Source organism: Sarcophilus harrisii, chromosome 2 (genome assembly GCF_902635505.1).
Source record: "Sarcophilus harrisii chromosome 2, mSarHar1.11, whole genome shotgun sequence".
Classification (NCBI taxonomy): domain Eukaryota; kingdom Metazoa; phylum Chordata; class Mammalia; order Dasyuromorphia; family Dasyuridae; genus Sarcophilus; species Sarcophilus harrisii.
Window position 1 is genome coordinate 592,189,382 of NC_045427.1, and position 22,802 is coordinate 592,212,183.

The 22,802-nt window shown below is 34.0% G+C and overlaps 1 protein-coding gene across 1 annotated transcript in view; it reads right to left on the reverse strand.

Moving 5' to 3' along the window:
* The window catches only part of HPSE2 (heparanase 2 (inactive)), a 677,809-nt gene that overhangs the window by 105,654 nt on the left and 549,353 nt on the right, over nucleotides 1–22,802 (reverse strand). The gene's annotated exons all lie outside the window — the stretch shown is intronic.

Genomic DNA, 22,802 nt, shown 5'->3' on the forward strand with positions numbered 1-22,802 from the left:
CTCTAGAAAGTAGGCTGGAGCCAGATTTTCAAATTTTGAATGCTAAGCATTAGAGTTTGTATTTTATTCTGGAAAAAAATAGGGAGCCAGTATAGTTTCTTCAGCAGGGAAGAATGACATGGTGAGACCTGTGCTTTAGGAATAACAATTTAGTAAATAGTAAATGCTGGATTTAAAAGAGACTAGGCAGAGTTACTGAATAGAAGGCTCTTTCAATAAATTCAGTAGAAAGGCTATGAAGGTTCAAACTATGATGGTAGCCATGTGTAGAAAAAGAGGGAGGGGTGAGGAAGTGTTATGAAGATAATATTAATAAAATTTAGTGACTGACTGCATATGGGATAGTAAAGTACAAAGTTATCTTTGACTCCCTGGTTTTGAACCTGGGTGACTAAAGAACAGAGTAGCCCTGAAGAGAAATAGGAAAGTTAGAAGGAGAACAAGAAAGATAATTGAGTACTGCTTTGGATTTATTCAATTTGAACATGGTAAATGTGAAATGTCTGGGAAATCCAAGTGGAGATGTCTGGCAGGCATCTGGTAATGCAAAATCAGAGCCAAGAAAGGAGAGATGAGGACTGAATATTTAGGTTTGGGAGGTATTTTTATAAGATAGTTGAAAATATCAGAACAAATGCAATCACCAAAAGATTATAAGGGAAGGGCTAAAAGAATGGTAAGGATCTAGCAAAGAAAAGCAGGTTATTTGCTGTTTGTCCTTTGCTCTGGAAGACAACCAGGACATCAGGAAGGTGATACTATGACATGAAGGAAAGCTGGATTTGAGGGAGGGAGAACTGGGCAAGGTCACCTGCCTCAATTAATGCTTGGATCCATCTGGGTCTGGTGATGGCCCTGAGTGCAGTGGGAAGCCTTTTTTATATTCTACTGAATCTTTTTTTATTATTATTATTATAGCTTTTTCTTTACAAGATATATGCATGAGTAATTTTTCAGCATTGACAATTGCAAAACCTTTTGTTCCAATTTTTCCCCTCCTTCCCCCCTCCCCTCCCCGACATGGCAGGTAGACCAGTACATGTTAAATATGTTAAAGTATAAATTAAATGTAATATATGCATAATGTCCATACAGTTATTTTATGGTATAAAACTTTGAAATAATGTACAATTAACCTGTGAAGGAAATAAAAAATGCAGGCGGACAAAAATAGAGGAATTGGGAATTCTATGTAGTGGTTCACACTCATCTCCCAGAGTTCTTTTGCTGGGTGTAGCTGGTTCTATTCATTATTGAACAATTGGAATGGATTTGGTTCATCTCATTGTTGAAGAGAGCCATGTCAATCAGAGTTGATCATCATATAGTATTGTTGTTGAAGTATATAGTGATCTCTTGGCTCTGCTCATTTCACTCAGCATCAGTTTGTGTAAGTCTCTCCAGGCCTTTCTGAAATCATCCTGCTGGTCATTTCTTACAGAACAGTAATATTCCAGAATATTCATATACCACAAGTTATTCAGCCATTCTTCAATTGATGGGCATCCACTCAGTTTCCAGTTTCTGGCCACTACAAAGAAGACTGCCACAAACATTCTTGCACATGCGGGTCCCTTTCCCTCCTTTAAGATCTCTTTGGGATATAAGCCCAGTAGTAACACTGCTGGATCAAAGGGTACGCACAGTTTGATAACTTTTTGAGCATAATTCCAAATTTCTCTCCAGAATGGTTGGATGTATTCACAATTCCACCAACAATGTATCAGTGTCCCTGTTTTCCCACATCCCCTTCAACATTCACCATTATCCTTCCCTGTCATTCTAGCCAATCTGAGAGGTGTGTAGCGGTATCTCAGAGTTGTCTTAATTTGCATTTCTCTGATTAATAATGACTTGGAGCATCTTTTCATATGGCTAGAAATAGTTTCAATTTCTTCATCTGCGAATTGTCTGTTCATATCCTTTGACCATTTATCAATTGGAGAATGGCTTGATTTCTTATAAATTAGAGTCAATTCTCTATATATTTTGGAAATGAGGCCTTTATTAGAACCTTTGACTGTAAAAATATTTTTCCAGTTTGTTGCTAGTGGGAAGCTTTTTTAAAATTAAGGTCTTTAACAGGTCTCAGTTTGACTGAGGCAATGTCCCATTCAGTGATTAAGGCTAAAGTAGAAAGTTTTTTAAAAGTAATTAATTTGGAAGGGAAAGAAAATCAAAAAATAAGTAGACAAGAAAGAAGAGAAACAAAAGAAAGCAATCAATATCATAAACATGTAGGAAAAAGACACTGTCCAAACAGGGGGGGGTGATCACTGATGTCACAACATTCTAGAGGGATCAGAAAGAATGAAGACTCAGAGAAGGCCAATGGATGCTGAATTTAAAAGCTCACTGATAACTTTGAAGGGAGAGTTCCTGTCAAGTTGTAGTGGGAAGCTGGATAATAGTTATGTTGTAGAAGGGATTCTTCAGGTTCAGGATGGACTAGTCTTTAAGGTCTCTTTCAACTCTTGAGATTCTGGGGTTGTCATATTATCTTACTCATTATCACCTCTGGATCTCTAGGCATCAAGACTTTTTTGGTTTCCCCTTCAAGCCAAATTTTTCTGTTTCTGATTATTTTAACCCAGATGTACCTGCTGCATTTTTCCAAGCTGAGTTTCATTTCCTTATTTCCTGTCCATATTTCTAACTTCCTAGTCCCCCCGGATAATTTATCTATTGCACTAACATTTGCAGTTAAGAGAAGTATGGACCTGCTCCTGCTCACTCTTTGGGTTCAGGAAATGTCTCCAATCATTTTTCAATCACTTAGGGTCCAGAGAGGACCAAAACATATTTTTCTGGGGAAATTCAATCCACATGTTTATGATTAATTTTTATGTAAGTCATTAAAATGGTGTTTCCAAGACATTTCATTTGGCAAATCTACCTCACTCTCACTCCTCAAATCCCCTCTCAAATCTCATTTAAGATGGTGGGGAGACCACTCTACTGCGGTGCTTGTCTACTCTGGAAGCAAACTTGGAGAAGCAGTGATTGGAAATCTGATGTGTCATTCTGCCCACTTCTGCCCCCATTATAGATGATGAAGAGCAGGCTGATGATGGACAAAAACCAGCTGGGCATTTTCACTTGGAAAGTGTCTGATTGAGGGCTCTCTACACAATGCCCCTTTCACAATGCATCTATGAGTCTTCCCTAGATGATCTTGACATTTTTAGAAAATCCTACTTCAATTTGAATTGTTATTTGGAAATGAAAAATGATAAACATATTTTGGTAAGAGTTCTCAAGTCAAGTTAAGTCAAAAAGCATTTATTATGTCAGATTCAGTGCTCAGTATGGGAGATGGAAAGAATGACAAAGTCTTTGCTCTCAAGGAGCTCATAATTCAAGGACAAGGTATAGGCAGAAGGGAGACAAAACTCAAACAACTATGTACAAATATCTTTTTGTGTGCATGTGTACAACATGTAAGAAATATAATCAAACATACACTTTAAAATTTTGGTAGATGCAGGGAAACTGACTGGGAAGCTATAGTCCAAGCATGATGTGATCTAGGTCCCATTTACTATGTAAAACAGAGATATTAAACAAAAAAAAATGATCTCTGTTATTCTAGTTTTCAAGGATTTTTTTTTTTTATTTTTAATATATACAAGATAGAGACCTGATTGGAGGAGAGCTTTCAGGTGACATCTTGCTCTGTCATGTTAATTTCTTTGAATAATTAGGAAATAGTGAACACAGTGTGATCTCATATTCTCTGTGCCTTTTGGGTAATAATGTGACCTAAAAATGTAAAAAGTTACATGTTTCGTTTTTTTTTTTAGCTTTTCATCTTAGATACTCTTGATCCCTTTAAAGATTCTGTAGAAATGAATAAATAGAAATGTGTCAGTAATTATTGATGTTTTCATAGTTATCTTTTTCTTTCTTTTTGGAAACAGTAATAGCTTTGATTTTTTTTCAGGAACTTATTATGCTTCTAAGAAGCATATCTGGTGGTTAAAAAAAAGTGTGTTGACAGTATTTCTGATTTCTTAAATATGATCTAGCTCTCTCTTTTTCTGTCTTTGTCTCTCTCTCTCTCCCCCTTTCTTACTCTCTGTCTCTCTTTGTCTTATTCAATACTTGGCTAGATTCATGGTCCATCTGTAAAGCCTGTCCAGCATACATGCATTTGTGGTTTAATTCAGTGGACTTCTTATCCAACTGTTAGTCACAGATGATGTCAAACACATGTCTAAAAATGAATTTATCATCTTTTCCTCCTACCCTTATTTCATTCTTTCTGCCACACAATGATTCTCCAGGGAATTTAGGTTTGGAAGATAAGTCACCTTTGACTTCTTTTTCTCTACAAATACTATGATGTATTATTGATGATAATATAGGTACAGATTGTAATCTTTGTTTACTCTTGTCCATGTTTTCCCACAAACATTCCACAGAGGATCAACTGAACACATTAGACTCTACTCTCAAGTTCAAAGGTTCTTAATCTGGAATCATTGAACATTTAAAAATATTTTTCTAACTGTATTACAATATAACTGGTTCAAATAATAATCTTATGTATTTTATTTTGTGTATTTTAAAAACCTCACAAAAAGAGGTCCACAAATATCTTTGACAAAGAGAAGATCTAACTCAGTTCCAATTGATCAATGATGGACAGAAGCAGCTACACCCAAAGAAAGAACACTGGGAAATGAATGTAAACTGCTTGCATTTTTGTTTTTCTTCCCAGATTATTTTTGCCTTCTGAATCCAATTCTCCCTGAGCAACAAGAGAACTGTTCAGTTCTGTACACATATGTTATATCTAGGATATACTATAACATATTTACTATGTATAAGACTGTCTGCCATCTAGGGGAGGGGGTGGAAGAAGAGAGGGGAAAAGTCAGAACAGAAGTGAGTGCAAGGGATAATGTTGAAAAAATTACCCAGGCATATGTTCTGTCAATAAAAAGTTATAATAAAAAAAAAAAAAGAAAAAAAAGAGGTCCACAAGCTTTAACAGGTTGACAATTGGCACAGTCATGCAAAATCGATTAAAAAACCCACTTTAGATATTTTAATATATTATAGATACTTGCGTATCATTTGAATGGTCAATTTAGTATATCTTATAATATGATAGACAGTTCTTTTCTGGATGATTATATACAAATTTGTATACAAATCATGGTAATATACCACAGACTATAGGTGTCTTTCTCCTTGAGTTAATGTGCAATTTTCATTAATCTGAAACAATGATTTTCTATGATCTGCTGCTATCCAAGATTCATAGAGAATAGCAATTAAATGTACTTCTGTGGTAGCAAGCACTTTGGGAGCACCAAAAGTATTGTCCAATTTTCCCACACATATTCTAGATCAATTTTTAGTTTCAGGCCCAAAATAATATTTTCAGTTCCTGTCCTGTCTACCTTAGCTATATCTATATCTATATCTATATCTATATCTATATCTATATCTATATCCTTCTCCAGCCAAATGTAGGAATATGTGTTCAAATTAAAAAATAATAATGAACTTAACAAATACCCACAATCACACACATTTCAACTTATAAATAAAATTGCATTATGAAACTGAGTTTCTGTTATGTATAAATTTTTAAAACTACAATTTGATATTTATTAAAATTAACATGATAGTAACAAAATTGTTCTTGTACTGTGTCTTTAATTTCATGTCTCTTTAGGTATCTCTAGTTGATTATCTCATTAAGACGAGGTGAGAAGCAAGATTTATCACCAAATCTTCTGAAATGATAAATGGGCACTACAATGATCAGAATTCTTAAGTCATTCAAAGTTGTTTTCACTTAAATTTTGTTCATTGTGTAAATTGTTCTCTAGGCTCTGTTCACTTCCCTCTAGTTAACACATCTCTTTTCAGATTTCCCTGAATTTGTCACAGTCATTTCTTTTGACATAGTAACATTTCATTATCTATTTAGAGCTTATCATGGAATATGATGCGAGAGATAACTGGTCTAATATTTTTTTTCTTTTTTTTTGCAAATAGCTTCTGCAATATTCACATTAAAAACTATAATTACAATTGAATTCATTTTAAATTCATCTAAGCATAGATTTTGGAGGAGGAGGAAGTTCATTTATGGCTTGTTCAATTTATTTTTCTGAGATTGGGTTATTTTTAATCTGTTAATTTGGATATTTTACATTTCTGTATTTATTCATCCATTTCATTTATCAGTTTTGTTGATGTACAATAGAATTTTCTGATAAGTTCCTTTATTATCTCTTTATTTGTTGTGAATTCTTTTTAATTTTTGATTTTGGCAATTTGGTTTTTCTCTCTCCTCTCTTAACCAAAGTCATTAATGTTTTGCTTTATTAACCCATTTCTCTCCTCATAATATTCTTAGTGTTTTTTCAGCAATTCAGTGCTCATTTTTTGGGAGAAGGTGAACTATATTACATCTTTGATTTTTGTTATTTATACTTTTGTGTCTGAGGCTTTTTGATTGGTTGCTTTTCTACTGTTTTTTTTAAGCTGTATGTCTTCTTCAGTCATTTTTTTTTTTGATGAAAATGTTTAGAGCTGTAAATTTTTCTGTAATGTCTACTTTGTATATCAAAAGTTTGATATTCTGTCTTATTGTTGTCATTTTCCTGATAAAATTATTGCTATAATTTATTCCTTGCCCCAGATATTCTTTTTTTGTTTTTTTCATAATTATAACTTTTTATTGACAGAACCCATTCCTGCATAATTTTTTACAACATTATCCCTTGCACTCACTTCTGTTCCGATTTTTCCCCTCTCTCCCTCCACCTCCTCCCCCTGGATGGCAAGCAGTCCTATATATGTTAAATATGTCACAGTATATCCTACATGCAATATATGTGTGCAGAACCAAACAGTTCTCTTGTTGCACGGGAAGAATTGGATTCAGAAGACAAAAATAACCCAGGAAGAAAAAAAATGCAAACAGTTTACATTCATTTCCCAGTTCCTTCTCTGGGTGTAGCTGCTTCTATCCAGCATTGATCAATTGAAACTGAGTTAGATCTCTTTGTTGAAGAAATCCACTTCCATCAGAATACATCTTCATACAGTATCATTGTTGAAGTAAATAATGATCTCCTGGTTCTGCTCATTTCAGTCAGCATCAGTTCGTGTAAGTCTCTCCATCCCTTTCTGAAATCCTGCTGCTGGTCATTTCTTACTGAACAATAATATTCCTTAATATTCATATACCACAATTTATTCAGCCATTCTTCAATTGATGGGCATCCATTCAGTTTCCAGTTTCTGGCCACTACAAAGAGGGCTGCCACAAACATTCTGGCACATACAGGTCCCTTTCCCTTCTTTATGATCTCTTTGGGATATAAGCCTAGCAGAAACACTGCTGGATCAAAGGGTATGCACAGTTTGATAACTTTTTGAGCATAGTTCCAAATTGCTCTCCAGAATAGCTGGATGTATTCACAATTCTACTAACAATGTATTAGTGTCTCTGTTTTCCCACATCCCCGCCAACATTCATCATTATCTTTCCCTGTCATTCTAGCCAATCTGACAGGTGTGTAGTGGTATCTCAGAGTTGTCTTAATTTGCATTTCTCTGATTAATAATTGTGGTGTACTCTTCTTTTCTAAAATATGATCTTTCTCTGGGAGCAGGTTTCTTGGGGAGGTTTCTGGAGGCAGTCTTCGTTTCAGTTCCAAGTAATAATCACCTCAAACGCAGCCAAAGTACAATCAAATTACAAAGTACAAGTATTTAAGTACAATCTTTTATTGTCTCTTTCAAAATAGCCTGGTTAGTTTTCTTAGAGGCCTATCTCTCTGCTTGGTTCCAAGAGCTCTTGCAGCTTATCCTTTCTCACCTCTAGCTTCCTCTGAATCTTGATTCTACTCCTCTGAATCCTTCGTTCTGCCGGACTGCAGTCTCTAGCTTGTGAATCTCCCGATCTTGTGAACTAATGTGTGAGCTAATGTGTGAACTCTCAAAGGTGTAAACATAAACATTGTTTCTATCAATTCTAGTGACTTAACACTTTGTAAGGATTCTAACAAATTAATGACCTCGAGCATCTTTTCATATGGCTAGAAATAGTTTCATTTTCTTCATCTGAGAATTGTCTGTTCATATCCTTTGACCATTTATCAATTGGAGAATGGTTTGATTTCTTATAAATTAGAGTCAATTCTTTATATATTTTGGAAATGAGGCCTTTATCAGAACCTTTAATTGTAAAAATGTTTTCCCAGTTTATTGTTTACCTTTTAATCTTGACTGCGTCCCATATATTCTTTAGGATTACATCATTTAGTTTCTAAGTTAGACTATTTAGAACTCATTATTGATTATAATTGTGTTGTGATAAGTAAAGTAAGGATGTGCTCAATATTTCTAATTTTTTTAGTTTTTTATGCTCCAACCTATAGTCAGTTTTTGTAATTGTGCTATGCAAAGTTGAGAAATATGGATAATCTTTTCAAACAATATAAGTTATTCATCTACCTTTTTCCAGTATGGATGACAAGAATGGTTTTCTCTTTTTAATTGTTTTTGTTCCAAATTTAAACACTAAAGGTCATTTTTATATAAAAATAGATCACAAAAGAAGACTATATATAAAACCACGAATCTCTTTTATATAGTTCTTGCTTTTAAAAAGTTCAACACATTGAAAACTGTATTTCTGCACTTCCTTCTGAATTTCTCTCTTCTGCAAACTTTTAAAAATATTTCAATAAAATTCCCTTTTATTTTGTACTGCCGTTGCTGCTACCCTCCTCTTCTCAGACAATTAAAATTTTTTTAAAAATTCCTCCATAACAAATATCATGGCTAAGCCACATTTAAAAATGTATGTCTCTTTTTGTATCTTGAAGCCATCATCTCTTAGAAAATGAGTTGGTCATTCCTTTAATCAATCTCTAAGTCTTTCAAAGTTACTTTTCTTTACAGAGTTGTTAGTAGTTTTGCTCAACATGTATTCATAATTTTAGGATTATCTGAAATCAACTTTTATCATTTTCTTACAGAACAATAATATTTCATTACATTTATATGCCACAATTATTTGTTCAACTGTTCCTCAAGTGAGTGGTACTTTCTTTGGGATTTCCTCATACCAATTTAATATCCTTTAAAGAATTAAAAAAAAAAAAAGATGTTTTACTTGAAATTATTCATTCTCTATAGCTTCCCTCTGGCCTTTTTAGCCCCTTTCCCTATTGAATTTGGTGTATTATTCCTCTTCTTTTTATGTAGTTATGGTAATATATATATATATATATATATATATATATATATATATATATAGTCAACTACCCATTATCTGGTTCAAATAAGACTGAGATTTACTTAATGTCTGCTCTCCTTATATCTTCTTTTTATATTTGTATACTCTTCTTCTCATGTACCTCCGTTTTAAGAAATAGTGAATTTATTTCCTTTTTATTAAGCTTCCAACCAAGCCCTGGTGTGCTTAATATATTCAGTATCAGATGTGACTTTTATTTGCTGGAAGGAATGCTGAGGCAAACTTATTTAAGGGATAAAGTTGAACTAGATCTTCGTGAAAGAGAGATGCGTATGGTCCCAGAGAATCGTCAGGAGAGAGGCAGATGGACAGAGGACATTCCAAGAAGGGGAAAAATAAAGATTTTAGAAGCTGCAGATATAGCTCGTCAAAATGCCATCTTACCTCTCCTTGGAAATGTCAGAGAATTTTCCCTTGGGTGAAATTTTCCTGAAATAAGCTGATATCATCTCACTTTTGGTTTCTAAGACACTTTTATTTTCTTTGACATGTATTTGTTGTTATGCCTTCTTTAATTTCTGTTTATTGTTTTGTTTGGATAAATGAGTTTACTCACTCTTTGTTTTTTCATGGCATTTTATGTAACTAGCTTTTGGTGGGAACAAACTAAGGTGTTAAATGTAAAATAAGGGCTATCTTCTCCCTTATGAGTGATAAAGGAAGCAGTTTTCCTTCTGAATCCCTAAAGATCATCATTCTAGACCAGACATACTTGAGGGAGGAACATAGGGGTAAATTATGTTTTATACTTGTCTCAAAGACAGGGGAAAAGAACATCCAGTTTCATGACATTTCAAAAGGCTAACTGCTTCTTCCCTCTCTTCCAACTGGTTTGTTGATGATATAATCATGGCCTAGATCATTATTCAATTTAATTTTTGATGAAGTAGGAGCTGGGCTATTTACTTCTGGCCATCTTGGCCAGAAATTAAATTGATCTTTTTTGAATGATAGCAAATCTTATGGAAGAATGACTATAGTGTTTATGGATCAGTGCAAAAATCATATCATCTATGAATAGAGACTTCCCTATAAATCTGCTGTCAATAAGGAAATTCTTTTTATTTGGTCTTTTCAGAAGTCATCCTCCATGATATTAATGAACCCCTTTGGTGAGTACTATCTTATTTGATATTCAGCAGATTGTTGAACAAAGTATTATAGAATGATGTATAAAATATAAACGATGTTATTTAAGATGAGCCTTTGTTTCATTTTTTTTTCTAAGTGCAATGCTTATATTAATAATAACCACTTGAGTCAGCTAGTGTATACAATGTTCTATACTTCTAGCCCTCACCTCTACAAAGAAATTATCAATGAAGGAATCTTTCTTCACATGTGTATATGTACGTATATATGTATTCAAATCATCAATGACTTGACTCTGAAATGATTCCTTTATTGTATATCTGGAAAGACAGAGTAACTTTTACTTTTTTGTGATATTTGGTTCTTAACATCTCTAATGCCTTCTTATTCTCCATGATGAACTGGGTGTGAAATTTCTGTGTAATCTACAACCATAAGATCTTTTTAAATTTCTTGGTCTCAAATCATGTTTTCCAACATCTTCCTACCAAATTTTCCCACCTTTATAATGAATGATCAAGTGTCAAGGTATATGATGATTTAGTCAGGATTACGTTTTCAATTTCTTCAAAGAATTTCTTTACTACTTCATCTTCTGCAATAGGTGCATAATTAATGTTCTATTACTTAGAGACCAGTCCCTCTAATACTTACCTGGGCTGGTCCTCAGGTAGCAGAAAAAGTTTGGGATCAAACTTGACATTTCCAGTAGAATATACCCAGCTCCAATTATTTTTGTGGTAGTTTGCTTCTGTTATATATATTTGTATTCTATTGTATTGTATTCACTGTTAGGTAAAATGACCAACTGTCTCATGAAATGGTTTTGCTTTTTTGCCTTTTGGCCAAATGATAAAATTCACTGTGAATTTCTTTTTATTTCCCTCTCTGAAGAAAATCTATGATTGTTCCTCTATTGGACTGCAATTCTTTGTCTTCTTATTGCAAAAATATTAGTATGAGTGTGGTTCAAAGGATTCAGAAACATATTAACTTATCAGTCACTGGACAACCACATCAGTCAGTCCTAAATAATGGAAAATATTCCATATATAGAGCATCAACAGCTTAATGTTTTTAAATGGCATGAGAACTGAAATTTTTAGCACTCTGTCTCTTAATTTGAAGCACTCTCCCTACAAAGAAGCAGGAGTGGTGCATGACTGAGAGCCATTGTTTTTCTTGATTTGTGGATCATGATGGATTAAAAAAATCATCACCTAGTTTCCAGGTTTTTGGTGATAGTTTCTTCATACATACGTGGGCAGGAGGTAATAGAAACTGTTACCAATATAATACTTGGTTCACTTCTTTTTTTCTTTTTCTGAGGTAATCAGGGGTTAAGTGACTTGCCCAGGGTCACACAGCCAGGAAGTGTGAAGTGTTTGAGGTCAGATTTGAACTCAGGTCCTCCTGGCCTCAGAGTTGGTGCTTTATCCACTGCACCACCTACCTGCCCCTCTTGGTTCACTTTTTAAAGTTTATGTTCCACTGGTACTACTTCCACAAATCCTAGATCACCTTTAGGGAATGATAGTACATTGATGTTGGCTTTGTCTGAAATGCTATCATCTATTCTTTATGTTTTAGTTGTGTCTGATTCTTCATGATCTTCTTTGGGTTTGTTTTATTTTATTTTTTATTTTTGGCAAAGATACTGGAGTGCTTTTTCATTTCCTTCTCTAGTTCATTTTACAGATGAAGAAACTGAGGCAAACGGGATTAAATGACTTGCCGAGGGTCACATGGCTGATAAGTGTCTGAGACTTTATTTGAACTGAGATCTTACTGAATCTATGCTCAATGCTCTCTCCACAGTCATGAAACTAAAATAAAATTCTATGAAATGTTATTAGTAATAATAATGTTATCTATCTTCTATCTCTTCCTTTTTCTCTACCTAGTTTATCTCTTTCTAATCTCTCTGGTCTTTAATCAATATCATCAAGTTATCTTCTTAAAATAACCATTTTCAAGAAGTCATTTCCCTTTTTCAAAATCTCTCCATGGCTCCAGGTATTCAACATTTTCCTAAGTTTGGCTCCAATCTAGTTTGGCATTCTGATCTCCCCCAACTTCCCACTACACCTTCAAAGAAAGCCAAACTTTGCTAATCATTATTCAACAAACACAGAAGACACATTTTCACCTCCATATCTTACATCTTTTTTTCCCCATTTGAAATGTCTGTCCCCTTGTTTCCTTCTTTGTACCTATTCAAACCACCCATGCTTCAAGGCATAGTCTGTGTTACCTCAGTCCACAAATGTCTTTTTCCTCCTCTAAATTTTTTTGGCATTGTTAAGATATTCATTTGAAAATTTTTATTTACTATCTTTTTATATCTCCTATTGTTATTTGATTTTTCATATGTAAATATTGTGTCTTCCTTCTTGATGTGCGCACTTTGGCTAATCTATTTAAGCCATCATTTTCACCTATAAAATGAGAGAGGTGGTTAGTGGTATATGTTGTCTATTTGGTTTTATTTTCCTGGTTCTATATAAATTCAACCAGGTCATTTGGAATTTGTCTGGTTTCACTCCTTATTATGTAGTAATATTGTATTACAGTATTATAGACCACAAAATTATATGTACAATTTGGCCATTTCTCAACTGTTATCTGCCTCATAGTTTGACTCACACCATTCTCCTTACCTGGCATGACCTCCATATTCTTTAAAGATATAACTCAAATATCATTTCAGTGAAATTTCCTGATTAGAACATATCAGATCCCCATGCTCTTTCATTTCTAATAAACTTATATAACACTTATTTTCTCTGACAATTACTTTGCATTGACCATTCAATGCCTACTAGATTGCAAATTCTTTGAGAACACATACTTATACTATCTTACTTTGCTATCTCTACAATACCTAGAGATCACCTGTTTGTATGTATATGTACACATACATACATATAAAACATACATATATATATATATAAACATATATGCAAAGATTCACTCTATAAGAATGAGGCATCATGACATAGTTGAAAGAGCACTGGACTTTGAGTATCCTGGGTTTGAGGCTCAGGTCTGGTACTGAACCATGTAACTGGCCAATTCATTTAACTTCTTTGGGGGTTCAGTTTCTCCTATTGTGAAATAAAAAGATTTAAATCAAGAAAATCTATGTTTACTTCAAGTTGTAAGATTTGGCGATCTGATTGTTGCCTGCCTAAAGCAGTTATGCAGAAGAGTGGACTTAGATACAAAAGATTCATGTCAGAATGCCAGACGATCCCTGTCCCTCCTCTATGGAGTAGCTTTTCATTCAATACTGGGAAAATTATAGCACCTTTTTGGATCTTAGATTAGTTTTCTGTAAAATGAAAGGTCTAGACTAGGCATTCACTTAAGTCCCTTCTGGATCCAATATTCAGTGATCTTATAATAAGTATTCTGTAATCTTGCATAAGCTAAAAATTTAAGGGATAGAGAATGACTTGTTTACTTCAGACTAGAAAAGAAAAATTACTAATGTAAATTGAGGACTACTGAATGAGGAAGAGGTAACTACTTGTAGACTGTTGTTTATATTTCTTTAAATTTTGCTCTAAATAGGGTCCAGCATTTAAATAATACATGTCTTAATATGTCTGTTGTTTTAATAGAAAATTCTATTTTTACAGAAAAAAGGAATAATTGAGTAGAAAAACATACTAGTTCATTTGGATTCATCTGGTCATAACCATGGGAATCCTGACTGTTTGAACCATAAAGTTCAGGCACCCCCATTTACCAGGTGGCAGTTTACCTGAATTAAAAACATAACACCTAATAAAAACAACTTCTGGAATGCTAGCCTTGTAAAAATCATGCTATTGTATCGCCATAGTAGATCCTTCAGTATCACTTAAGAACATACCTTACTTTTTGAAAAGGTAAATAAATTGTCTTAGCTAAAAATGATAAGGTTATTATTGATCACTGATATATGAAGATTATTTCTGTGATCCTGGGTATAGTTAAATTATAATTAGGATTTTCTGATTAATTTATGTAGAGCAAAAAGAAAAAAAAACCTTGTTATAGAAGTCATTTCTTAGCTTGGCAAACTGGAAATATTAAGCATTGCTGAAGGCATATTAGAGCTTCCAAATGAGGCCTGTATTCAATTGAATTCAACAAGTAATACTAAGTGTCAGGAACTAAACCGGGTGCTGGACATGCTAAAGGCAAGAATGAAGCAGTCTCTGCCCTCAAAGACATTACATTATATTGGGAGGAAAAAACACATATAAAAAATGACATACAGAATTTATTTACAAGGGGACGGTACTAGTAGCTAGATAGCAGCAATAATCAGGATTAACTTTCTGTAGAGAGTGCTTGAAATAACTTTGAACGTAGCTAGAAATCCTGAGATAGAAGTTAAAAAGATCATTCCAGGTACAGAAGGCAGATTGGGAAAGGACAAGGGGTTAGTGAACGGAATGCAGATATGGACAGCAGCAAGAAGGCATGATTGGCTGGAAGTTAGAGTAAAAGACAGTAATTCTGAAAAAAAAAAAAAAAAAAGTAAGCTGGTTCCCTATTGTGAAGAGTTTTAAATGCCAAACTGGGACGTTTCTATTTAATAATAAGATAAGAGGGCTCACTGGAATTTCTTGATCAAGGAAGTGAGATGGTCAGACCTATGCTTTAAAAATATAAAATTTGGCAGCTATATGGACAAGGGGAGAGTTTTTTAAAAGGAGATAAGGGCCTACTGAACTGGGGTTTATTAGTTTCAGTATGATACTCAAAGTGCTTGATCATGTGAAGTCTGATATATCATATCATGATTTCTAAATGTCTATTTGATCATTTAAAAATAGCAAATGGCAGTGTTAAAATTGTTATTATAAAATTATTTTTGGCTTAATCTTCATTGAGAAGCCTATATTATGGTTCCCTATATTTGAACAGAATCTATTTTTTTTTTTTGTTTTTCTTTAATTAATCTACAATTAATCCTTTCCAAGTGTAAAAATCTCAGGTTTCTGTTCATACTCAATCTCCCTCCAGCCTCAATAGTCAATGTCAAAATTCTACCCATTTTTTCAAGTCCAGTTCTTTTCTTTCATGAAAATTTTCTTGATTCCCATCTGTAGAAGTGATTACATCCTAGTAAGAATCTTCAGAGCACTTTGGTTTTCCTTCTTGTTTTTTAGCTCATTCCATCTTATTTTAGTTATTATTTAAATTAAATTATTTATTTAAATTGTGTTATTATTTAAACTTAATTAAAGAATTTAAATTCTACTAGATCATAAGCTCCTTGAAAGGAGAGACCATCCCTTAATCCTTTGATTTATATCCTAGGCTGGGATCTTGGGCAGAATTATATGTTTCAAAAATATTTTAAGTGCAGGGAGATAGTTCTGAATTTGGAACCAGAGCCCATAGGTTTGACTCTTTGATCTACTTCTTTGAGTTCCAGTTTCCTTAACTGCAAAATGAAGTGTGAACTGAATAATTTCTGAGATTCCTCTAGCTCTACATCTGTAATTTGATGTGTAAAATATAGGGATAGGAAAGCTTCAAATAAGTTTAGATAGACTCTGTCTTCAAAAACTGAGCTCTAGTGACACAGGAGAGGCTCATGTATTTGGGGCCAGAAGTGAAATTCTGGCGTTGGTTGAGAAACAGCAAAGTGTGAAATTCAGTGATAGATTCTCCAGCTGAAGTAGGTTTTTTCTTAGCAGCCATCTGACTCCCACAAAGAGTGTATGTGGAAAAGGCTTTGTCTGGGCAGCTAATGAGAGGATCCTGTTTCACATCACAGCTACCCCTAACAGGTACACTTGACTCCTTTCAGTTTCCTGATCACTCCCACGGGAAAGAAAGGATCAAAGACAGGCACTTACATCTCAAACAGGTTAGCAGCTGGCTCTATGGAGCTTTCACCTCATGGTCTAAAACTCTGTAATTCTTTCATTTGCACATTCCCTGGCTGAGGTCAGGCAGTGACTACAGAAGTCTCCTTCAATTATCTTTATAACCTATTTGCTCTTCTTCATTGGCTTAGCCACTACATCACTATGGGCTTCCATTTTGTTATCTCCATCTATTATATTTCTCTAACAGGCTGTGATTCTCTACAGTTCTTTTCAATCTTCAGAGAACTTTGGAACATTTTTTTTTTCATTTTATTTTCACCACAATCTTACAGAGCAGACATGGTTTTACAGATTGGACGTTCAGAGAAATAGAGGATTTCAGTACTAGAAGGGACCTTGGAGTCATTGTTATCAAGTCTTCATTTTCTAGATAAGGAAGGGAGGCCCAGAAAGATAAAAGTGGTTTTCTAAGGTTACAGTACAGCCAGGGCTAAAAGAGATCTCCCACCTTTTAGTCCAATTCTTTTAAAAATTACCCTATGCTGCTATCTGATAATGTGTCTCATTTGGGAAGATGACACGACTGGTTCACCATCCACAAGGCATATGCTCAGAGATGTTTTTTAAACAGGAACAGAGAAAGATCTGGGATGCTTCTCTCATGCTACTTGAATGAGTCTCCCTTGCATCTAGCAGCACACATGTGCTATGCTCCAGCACTGGGCTGTGACTTTGGAATGACATGAAGCTAACTGACTCACAAGTTTACATGACAATGGAACTTAAGACCTTGCCTTCCTTAGTAATATCCACTAATTTAATGAGGGGTACCATAAGATTTAGATTTTTTTTCTAGTAAATTGATGGTTAGATCTTGTTGGGTTAAAAAAAAAATAGTGTAAACTTGAAAATCAGTGACTATGCCATTTCCTTGGAAACCATCAGCTTCTTTTACATATCTTTTTTTTATAGTTCAAATTTAACATTGTAGTTCCAACATTGCCCTGTTTTTTTCTCTATGACCTTAAATGTTGCCATGAAATGTCCTTAACTAGAATTGGTCAGAGTTCATGTTAATAAAGACAGGGTCACAGTCCAGTTCCTGGATAGGATATTGGGTTTCATTCCATCACATGGCCACAGTTCATAGTGATGGTTCATATGCAGAAATCTAAATGAGACTTTATAAATCATCATCTACTCTAACCTCAAAGGGAAATTGAGAGCCAGGCCAAATGAGGCATTTAGGAATCAAGCTGAAGCCTCCTGAATCACTATGCAATACACATTTCATTATGAGCACCCATTCTCAGACTTTTTTTTTTTTTTTTTTTTTTTTTTTGATATGCCAATATTAACTGAGGATAATAGGCAAGTAACAATATAAATGAGCAGATCTTGTTCTGGGGAAAAATAACTCGGAGCTTACTGCTTCCCCCTGGTGGTAAATTTGTAGTTATCTTGTCCAAAGGCTAGTGTATTATCAAGATGAAGGTGATTTTTCAACTTTACTAATTTTGTTTTTGTTATCAAATACCTGGCCATTATAGAAAGGACAGAAAATCATCTCAAATACTATAAAGAGGCAATATTATTTTCTATAAGAGTAGCTCTTAAAAATTCTATGAAATAAAAAGCCAGTTTTTATATTCTACTTCTCAATATCAGTGATTGATTTTTAAAGTACTCTTTTCTCTTTGTCTACAATAGAAACTTGAAGACATTTCCCACAAGAGTCTCTTTTGCTTATGCTGGCTGTAGATTTCTTAAGGTAAGTAATACAAAAGTTACATGTAAAAATGTTTTTGAAATGGCAACTTATTAAAAGTTCACATTTATTGAGATGCAGTTTAGTGGATGGCAATAAGTTAGTAAATAAAGTAAAAAAGTAATTCTCTAGAAAACTGCTTAAAGTCAATAAGAGCTGGGCAGCATGCAAGAAAATGTTGAAATGATTCAGGTTACAAATAGCTCTTTTTCCACATAGACTCATGGGTTGGTCATGGAGACTAAAATCTCATTCTGTCCAATGGCCCAAGTAGAGGAAGAGCTGGAAAGAGGGCAGTACTGAGAGCTGAGTGATAAAGTACTAAGTTCATGGGATAATAGGATTAGGATTTAGAAGATATTTTAAAGATCATGTAATTCAACTTCATCATTTTCTTTGTGGGGAAACTGAGCCCCAGGGATGTTAAGTGATTTACTAGCATGGTTTCTTCTATTAAGGGCACTGCCCTGGTCTTCAAACCACATTATAGCCTCAAAGAAACACCCTATATGACATCTCAGTCAATTTCCTCAGGGAACACAAAATATTGGATTTAGTTCTTACTGATTCCAAAGTAAAGACATATAGAACAGATTTTTTTTTATCTTAGAAGAAATATATTCCCACAACAATAAAAAAAAGAATCAACTGGGCTTCGTTAGCCTAAAGAAGAGAAGATTTAAATGGGATATGATTATTGCCTTCATATATTTTGAGAGATTTCATGAAAAACGGAGATTATACTTTTTGTTGTTGTTTATCTCTAAAGGGCAGAATTAGGAGCAATGGATAGAAATCATAGGCCAAGAGATTTAAGTTTAGCATAAAGATAGGCTTTTTTTATAGCAAAGCTATCTGAAACAAAACTGGATTGCTACATAAGAGAGTGAGAGTTTTCTGTTCCTAGATATGTTGAAGTAGAGGCCAAATGACAGTTGTTGAGAAGTCATACTGGACATCTTATCTTTGAGGAAGGAAGTTGGACTAGATGACCTCTAAGATCCTCATTCTATCTTAGAATTCTAAGTCTTCTAAGTCTTAGGGATTACTAGATAAATAATATGAAGAAAACTAGGATGTATTTAATAATGCCTTTATAAACTTTTCCTAGGACTAATTTTGTTTTTAAAGGACTATCTTTTATAATTCTTTTTTACTCAAATTAGTCCAACCAGAATAATGGAACCTTAACTAGAGGGATCAAAGATGACTAGAATATAATGTAGACTAATGACCTCCTCAAGGCCACAGCTTTCATGCAAACTCCATTGCTTTTTGAACTTACATGGACAAAAGGATTGAAAAATAACATTAAATCACAAAACCATGATATCTTTCTTTAAAGGGCCACTGAGTTACTATAGAAGAAACAGGGCAAAAGCAGTTGATATTTTTTAAAGAATGAAAAATCCCAATCAGCTAAATCTCTGTGCCCTTAATAAACTCTCTGGAAGATTTAATCACAATGTAAAATCCACAGGTTTTTATTGACAGTATTGGATTATCAAGTGCATAACTCTCTGAAGGGGTAATCATTCTATTTCCCAGATCTCCATTACACATTCCAAGAGACTTCTGGCAGTATCTGTGGAAACTGTGTCCTGGTTTAGCCTTGTAAATTCCTTCCAGAGGAGATACAGGACCTATTCTTTCTGCTGCCAAGTTTTGTGCTTACAAGGTGTAGAATTTATTAGAGAGAAACAGGATGAAAAGATAACCTGATATTTTAAAAGTGCTTTTACATAAGATTTCTTTATTAGAGTTGGGTGTTTTCAGAAGTATATTTACTTAATTCTTTTAAGACTTTTAGCTAAATAGATGGGCTCTATTAAACATCTTAAATCCAAGATTCTTAGAGATGTGGATAATATCCTTTGTGGCTATATGATGAATCTCAAGAATAAAGCCCTCTTCTTAGATTCTGTACTCATGATGGTACAGTGGAAAAAGTACTTGATCTGGAGGTAGATGCTCCCATCCTGAATGCTTACAAAATGGGCAAGTTTTAACCTCTTTGGGTCATCTGTAAAATGAAAATAATAACATGAACACTACCCATCTTACAAAGTAATTTTGGGGAGAGCTTTTCGTCATTATATTACACAAGAAATGTGAGTAATAAATATCATTACATTCAACAGCAATACATTTTCAGCATAATACTCTTAAATGAAATCAAACCACAAGAATTTAAAGTGTTCAAAATTTATACAAGTAGGCAATTATGGATATATAGAAAAAGGCACAGATGCCAAATTTGTCTCAGGGAACGCAATCCTGGAAATAGCTCCATTCAATTACTTATCTAGTTTAATTTTGGTTTAAGTTTTCTATCTATGGATCACCAAGATGTCTACATATATTCTTTCTTTAGTTTCACCCTGTTTTTATCTCCCCTAGTCCTAGATCTGAGGTTTCTTTGTGGCCCAGAGCATAAATCAAAAAGGCAGTGTCCCAATAAATCTTCATTGCACTACAACAAAAATAGTAACAACATTTTCTTGTAATTTGTTTAATGATTTTTGTCTTTTTCAAAGTGCTTTATTATAGAATAATGAAAAGAATAATGAATATTTTGTATAATGCCTTAAGATTGATGAAATGCTTTATATTTCATTTTGATTTTCACAACAACCCTGTGAAGTAGGTACCTTATTATTCATATTTTACAGATGAGGAAATCAAGGCTGAAACAGGTTAAATGATTTGCTCAGGATCAGATAGCTATTAAGTGTCTGAGGCAGGATTCACAATTAGGTCTTTCCAGTCTCCCATCTAGTGTTCATCCCTAGGCTCTCTCATATCACAGAATTAGAGCTAGAAGGACTTTAAGATCTTCTAGATCAAGAGTGTTAAGTTCATATGGAAACAAACTGAAACATAAGTATCCCTATGGGCCATAGACTTAGTTTCAACATGTATTATTATCTATGTTTGATTGTATTTTATATTTTGTTGAATATTTGAATATTTTCCAATTACATTTTAATCTTGTTCAAACCACATTAAAAAAAAAAAAAAAACTACCTATATGACACTTCTGGTCTGGTCTACACCTTATTTTGTAGATGAAGAAACTGAGTCCATATATGCAAAGGACTATCAAACTGAGCATACTCTTTGATTAAGCAGTGTCTCTCCTGAGCCTATATCCCAAAGAGATCATAAGAAAAAGGAAAGGATCCATATGTGCAAAAAATGTTTGTGGAAGCCCTTTTTGTAGCAACAAGGAGCTGGAAACTGAGTGTTTGCCCATCAGTTGGAGAATGGATGAATAAGTTATGGTATATGAATACTGTGGAATATTAAGAAACCATCAGCAGACCAATTTCAGAGAGACCTAGAAAGACTTACATGAACTTATGCTAAGTGAAGTGACTAGAATCAGATCATTGCACATAACCACAAGAAGACTATGTGATTATCAACTCTGATGAACTTTGTTATTTTGAGCAATGATTCAGGCCAATTCTAATAGACGTGATGGAGAAAGCCATCTGCATCTAGAAAGAGGGCTGTGAGAACTGAGTGTGGATCACAACATAGTATTTTCACTTTTTTTTTGTTGTTGTTTGCTTAATTTTTTTTCTCCTTTTTTCCCAGTTGATCTAATTTTTTTTCTTGTGCAGCATGATAATTGGGGAAATATGTATAGAATTGCACATGTTTAAACTCTATTGCATTACTTGCTGTCTATGGGAAGGGAGAAGAAGGGAAGGACAAAAATTTGGAATACAAGGTTTTGCAAGGGCTAATATGGAAAACTATCTTTACATGTATTTTGAAAAATAAAAAGCTATTATTATAAAATAAAATAACTGGAAAAAAGAAAAAGAAACTGAGTCCAAGCGAGGGTGAAGTGGCAGATATAGGAATCAAATCCAAATCTTTGATTCTAAACCTAGTATTCTTTCCCTCTTCCACAGTCTCCACAAGTTATTAGCTATTTTCTCTTTACACCACTTCTGGTTCTAAAAGTGTCACAATTATGCCCTAAAATACATTTTTTCCTATTGCATTCCTCTGCCACTCTGAGGTGAAGGAGGAAATACTTACTAGAACTATGATAATTATGATGGCCTAATTTGGAAAGTCTGCAACCATTAAACCAAATTATTTATCACAGATCTTGTTAATAGGTGCTAGCTATGTCATACATCTAATTTAAGAGTGATAACAATGCTAATACACACACACACACACACACACACACACACACACACACACAAACAAACACACATGATTTTATGGCTATGGATCCCAGATAAGAGATGACTGCTTAGCAATGACATTTGAGGGCCATGGATTATTTGATTAGGATAGAGTTATTAGGATAAGATTAAGATAAAGTTGTTACCACATATGCTTAGAGTAAGTTGCTTGGACAAGTTGAGTTTCATAAATTTTTGGACAAAAATATTTTGAACACCAGTACATAATTACTATATTCTTCTTGTGTTCCATTTAAATGTTCTCACTGTCCATTCATGGAGTCAATGTGTAGTTGTAACTAGAGTGATCTTCCTCTCTAAGAAAGGGATCCACATTATCTCCGATTTTGGCTAACACTCTCCCATCTGTTTTCAACATGTTGCATTTGACATTAACTAATGTATCCTATTAGCATTAAAAGAAACCAATCTAAAAAAAATTCATTTTTAAGTAGAGTTCAAACAGGCTACAAGGAGAAGAGGGTTTTAAATTTTAAAAAATTGTGATGAAGCCAAAAGTCCGTGAAATGGGTCAAGAGAATAGAAGACAAGAATGTCTGTCTGTCTCTCTCTCTCTCTCTCTTTCTCTCTCTCTCTCT